Here is a 5,281-nt window from a genome sequence, read left to right as displayed (position 1 = left end):
CCAGTAACCCAGCGTCCTTGAAGTCATGGTGTCAGCCCTTCACTCCCGGACAGCCCTCTCTTGGGGGTGAGGGGGTGGGTCCTGGCCCCTGCTGGAGGGGATGAGCCCTGCTCTCTGGGAGTGGGTGGGTTCCAGCTGCCCATCCCCCTCCCACCAGGGTCCCTTCCCCAAGGCTGGCAGTGACAGAGCTGGGCACCTCCGCTCTCACACACGGTCAGGGCTGGGGGCCTGCCCAGCTCAGATCAGGCACTGGGGAGCAGGGGGATTCCATCTTTAGGGCGGGTCACAGATGTCCCAGAACTCATTGTGTGGCCAGGGGGCAGGGAATGAGGCATGGGGTGTTTCCCCTCTAGGGGGCACCGGCTCCCATCTGGCCCCAGGGTGGGGACTGGCTGGCTCAGGGGGGCAGGGAATGGGGCATGGGGCCGTTCCCCTATAGGGGGCACTGGCTCCCATCCAGCCCCAGGGCAGGGACTGATTGGCTCAGGAGGGTGGGGAATGGGACACAGAGCCTTTCCCCTCTGTGGCTGCCGTGGCTAGCTGTGGTTTCCAGCTGTTTTGTGGCCCCTGCCTGAAATGGGTTTACTGGGTCTCAGCCCAATTCCTAGTGGGATGGGCCATGGAGCCTGAGCCCTGCACTGCCCCCTAGGGGTAGGTCCCCCAGGGTGGGAGGTGGCTGTGGGGAAAGGGGTCACACTGTCGTTCGGTTCTGGGCGCTGCTGAGGCTTGGGGCCCAGCCCCTCTTAGGGTGTCTATCCTGGGGCCCTGCCCTGGGGGGCTTGCTGGAATGCACCATGCTCCAGTTCACTGGGGACCTGCAATGAGTTGATACATGCCCCCAGCTCTATAGGATGGGCACTCCTTCACCATGCCCAGCAGTCAGTACGGGCCAGAGAGACACGACGTGACGCAGCAGGGACTGAGTGGGGCGGATTCACCTAGGAATGTTGCAGGGGAGTTTACTGGGACTGTCTGCATCGGTGATGGGACAGCAGGAGGTGGCTTCACTGGCTGGGACGATACCTGAGCCGGGAGGCGGGTTGGTCCAGGTGACACCTTCTGCCCCGGAAACTGGACAAAGGATGGAGGAGGAGCTGGGGGGAGGCTGGGGGAATCAGCTGGAGGGGGTTTCGTTTTTTGGAGGGGGCTGGGGAAGAGGAGGGAGCCCCCAGAGGTGGGGACTAATCTCCCTGCCCCCCGGAAGGACCTGATTGAGGCCTCCTGTTTGTGCCTACAAGCTCTGGTCTGGACTGTGTTCCTGTGGTCTCTAATAAACCTTCTGTTCTACTGGCTGGCTGAGAGTCACGGTGAATTGCAGGAAGTGGGGTTGCAGGGCCCTGACTCCCCTATCTTCATGACAACTGGAAGATGGGGTCCTGCTCTCTGTCGCTGGCTGGGTCTGAGACCGCAACCTCTCTGAGCCTTGTCCCTGGGCACTCCCTCCCCAGTGGGGAGGGTCCTGCGCCTCTGGTGAAGTACCCTCTCCGAGGTTAGGGCGTAGGGCCCTTCGCTGGCTCTGGCTACAGGTCATGACCAGGGCATTCCAGGGGTTGCCTGGCCAGTCCTCTAGGTCACCCCGCCCATCAACACTTCAGTGGGCAAATGGTGATGCACCCCCATGTCCTTGGGGCCCTCCTTGGCCCCCCATTTCAGATGTACCCTCGCCATGGGCACCTTGAATGGAGTCCTGCCCACCCCCATCAGGGTCAGTAAGTGTTGGGCACCAACCAGTCTGGGACCACCACCTTGGGCCAGGCCATCGTCACCTCAGCGCCCATATCCCAGTATCTACTGACCTTCCTCCCATCCACCTCCAGGGGAACAAGGCACTCGCTCCACAGGGACAGCCCCACGCCGACCCTGTAAGCTGTGAACCTTGAATCTGAAGCATCCAGCCCCCCAGAGGAGCTGGCCTGGGGCACTCCTCCCTCCTGAGCAGTTGATAAGCTGCCAGCCCCCCTTGCCTGGGAAGCCTGCCCCTCATCTGGGTGGGTCCCTACCCAGTTAACCCTGTGTGGGTTCGGTCTGCTCAGTCTATCCCTGAGCTTGGGGCACTGGGTCCATATGTGGCCTCTCTGGTCACAAAGATAGCAGCTCATGTCCCGTTGGTCCTGACGCTGGATGTTCCCCTTGGGAGGGGATTCTCCATATTTCCCTGATGGGAAGTCCCGTAGTGATTCTCTCTCTGCATCATGGCCAGCCTGTTCCTTTGGGACTCCTCCCTGCTATCCCCTGACCGACTGTTAACAAACTCGTCAGCCAGCTGCCCTGCGTGCTGCAGGTTCTCTGGCTTTTTGTCCACCAACCATAGCTACAGGACGGATGGGCACTGTTCATACAGTTGCTCCAGTATGATTAGATTGAGCAGGTCCTCCTTAGTTTGGGCCCCATCTGCCCATTTGCGGGGACTTCACGCTGACTAGGGAAACTTCTCCGGTACATCTCGGGAGTCAGCCCAAACTCACATAGCAGGGCCTTTTTGAATAGTTCGTAGTCCCCTGCCTCTGCCCCTTTCATTCGGCTGTACACCTCCACGGCTTTGGGGTCCAGTAAGGGGGTGAGGAAACTGGAGCCTGTCTGCAGGGTCAACTCTGTGCATCTCGCAGGCATTCTCAAAGGCATTCAGGAAGTCATCTATGTCCTCCCCTTCCTTATGCTGGGCCAGGATGCACTTATTAAAGCTCTGTGCAGTCCTGGGTCCCCCCTCACTCAACACAGCTGGGGCCTTGCTGCTCCTCAGCCCGGCCAACTCCAGCTCATGCTGACGCTGCCTTTTGCAGTCCTCCAGCTCATGCTGACGCTGTCTTTTGCAGTCCTCTTGCTCTTTTTCGCGATCTTCCAACTCTCTCAATTTTATTTCTCTCTCCCATTCCAGCCGCCTCAGCTCCAGGGATGGGGAACTCCGCCGGAAGGATCCCCTGCTGGCTGCCGGGGTCAGGGTGGCCTCGGAATTTGCTGGGCTCCTCCCAGCCCCTCCCCTAGGCATAGGTAGGAGGGGTCTCAGGATGCCCATGGCAGCAGTCTGACCCCTTCCAGCTGGGTCAGGCACCGGGGCCTGCATTGCATCTCCTGGGCTGCTTCCCTCAGAGGCAGGGATCAGTGCATCCGAGTGATCCTTTTCCTCCAGCTGGGCAATCAGCTGTTCTTTGGTGAGCTTCCCAATGTGCAGCCCCCTCTGCCTGCACAACTCCACCAGGTCACTCTTAAGGCACTTAGCATACATCTTCCTTCTGGCCACTCGTAGGCCTGTGTGCTTGCAGCTCCCCAGTTTCCAGGAGGAACCACTACGGTACCAGCCCTTCTCCAGGTCACCACCTCTCTCCTAGGGTTGAGCTGCAGACTCCTCCGCCCCTGAGACCGCTCACCGCAGTGCCCAAAGGGATTCCGTTATTGCAACAGTCCTTCTCGCTGGTCACACACTCCCAGGGGTTAAGCATAGCTACTCCGCCCCCTGAAACCGCTCCTCTCTGAATCTTCAGCACACCTGGTCCCCGTCAATCCCCCTTTATTTTACTGCTCCCCAGTCACTTACTGCAGGAAGTGCCGTCCACGGGGTGCAGTACATCCCACTTCTGCCACCAGTTGTCACAGAGACTGGGGGAGTCAGGGCCCTGCACCCCCACTTCCTGCAATTCACCGTGACTCTCAGCTAGCCAGTAAAACAGAAGATTTATTAGAGACGACAGGAACACAGTCCAGACCAGAGCTTGTAGGCACAAACAGGACACCTTAGTCAGATCCTTCTGGGGGGCAGGGAGATTAGACTCCAGCTCTTGGGGCTCCCTCCTCTTCCCCAGTCCACTCCAAAAAATGAAACCACCTACAGCTGACTCATCCAGCTCCTCCTCCAGCCTTTGACCAGTTTCTGGGGCAGAAGATGTCACCTGGACCCAACCCCCCTCCTGGCTCAGGTTACAGGCTCAGGTATTGTCCCAGCCAGTGAAGCCACCCCCTGCTGTCCCATCACCAATGCAGACAGTCCCAGTAAACTCCCCTGCAACAGTCCTAGGTCAATCCGCCCCACTCAGTCCCTGCTGCGCCACACCCTACAATGACAAAGTGATGGCAGCAGCCCCATTACCCCCAAAAGACCCTACAATAAAAAACTAGGACTCAGGGTCCATTGCTCCCGAGAGACCCAACACTAACAAATCAATACACAATCCCGCAACTCATGAGAGACCCTACAATAATGAAGCAGCATGTACATCCCCATTGTTCATGAGAGACCCTACAATAACGAACGAGTACACAGCCCTATTCTCCTGAGAGACCCTATAATAACAAACCAGTGGATGCAACCCTGGTGTGTGTGTGTGTGGCTTTTGCAGTTATTTCCAGTGTCACCTGTTTTGCCCCTCTTTTTGGGCTGGAGGGAGGAGGGGGCATTACACATTAACCTGATGCACAGATGGGTCAAATGGATCATCTCATTGGGTCAAGCGATCATTGCAGCGGGTTGAGGGGGGATCGGACTGGGCCAAAGAGTCATCTGACGGGGTCAAGAGGCCATCAGGCATGGATGCATTGGTGATTTTTCCTAGCGGCACAATGGATGCTGTTTTAGCGGGATACCTTGTAGGTGGTGGAGGACTTCAGGGAAAGCGGGAGCGTGCTGAAGCAGAAGAATAGCTGAGCAATCTTCTCCAAGATCGTTCCCGTCCCACAAGCAAAGGGAGACAGAAGGCCGGAGATTCTGGAAGTGAACTGCTGGCTAGGTGAGCGGGGGTTGGTTGAACATTGGGCTGCCTTCTGAGCAGAGAGGGGGCTGTACAGGTTGCATGGCCTCCAACTCAGGAGAAGGGGCACCAATCTCCTTATGGATAAGCTGGCTAGAGTAGCTGGGGTGTGTGCGTGTGAAGAAATTCTTGAGTTGCCTGTGCACCAATGCTGGCAGCCTAGGGATCAAAGAAGAGGAACTGGAATTGCTCATTTGTGAGCATAAATCCAATCTAGTTGGTATCACTGAAACCTGGCGGGATGATTCGCACGACTGGGTTGTTAAAATTAACGTTTATACATCTATTTAGGAAGGAGCGAGAGGGCTTTTTAAAAGCAATTACAAAATAATGCACATTATATATCATTAACAAACCGTAATTAATAAGTTCTTGGTTTTGCTTCTTACATGGATGCCGTGCTTCAGCTGCTAGCTTCTGTTGAAATGCAGAAAAGGCAGAAGTACAGTCTGTTCTGTTTTGGGAGAAAAAACAGATGATATCGTCTCATCGTATGGTGATGAGAACACTCTTGCCATTCCACCTCTGGAGGATGTTAAACA

The sequence above is a fragment of the Lepidochelys kempii genome, chromosome 23 (genome assembly GCF_965140285.1).
Source record: "Lepidochelys kempii isolate rLepKem1 chromosome 23, rLepKem1.hap1, whole genome shotgun sequence".
NCBI lineage: Eukaryota > Metazoa > Chordata > Testudines > Cheloniidae > Lepidochelys > Lepidochelys kempii.
This window is presented reverse-complemented; position numbering follows the sequence as displayed.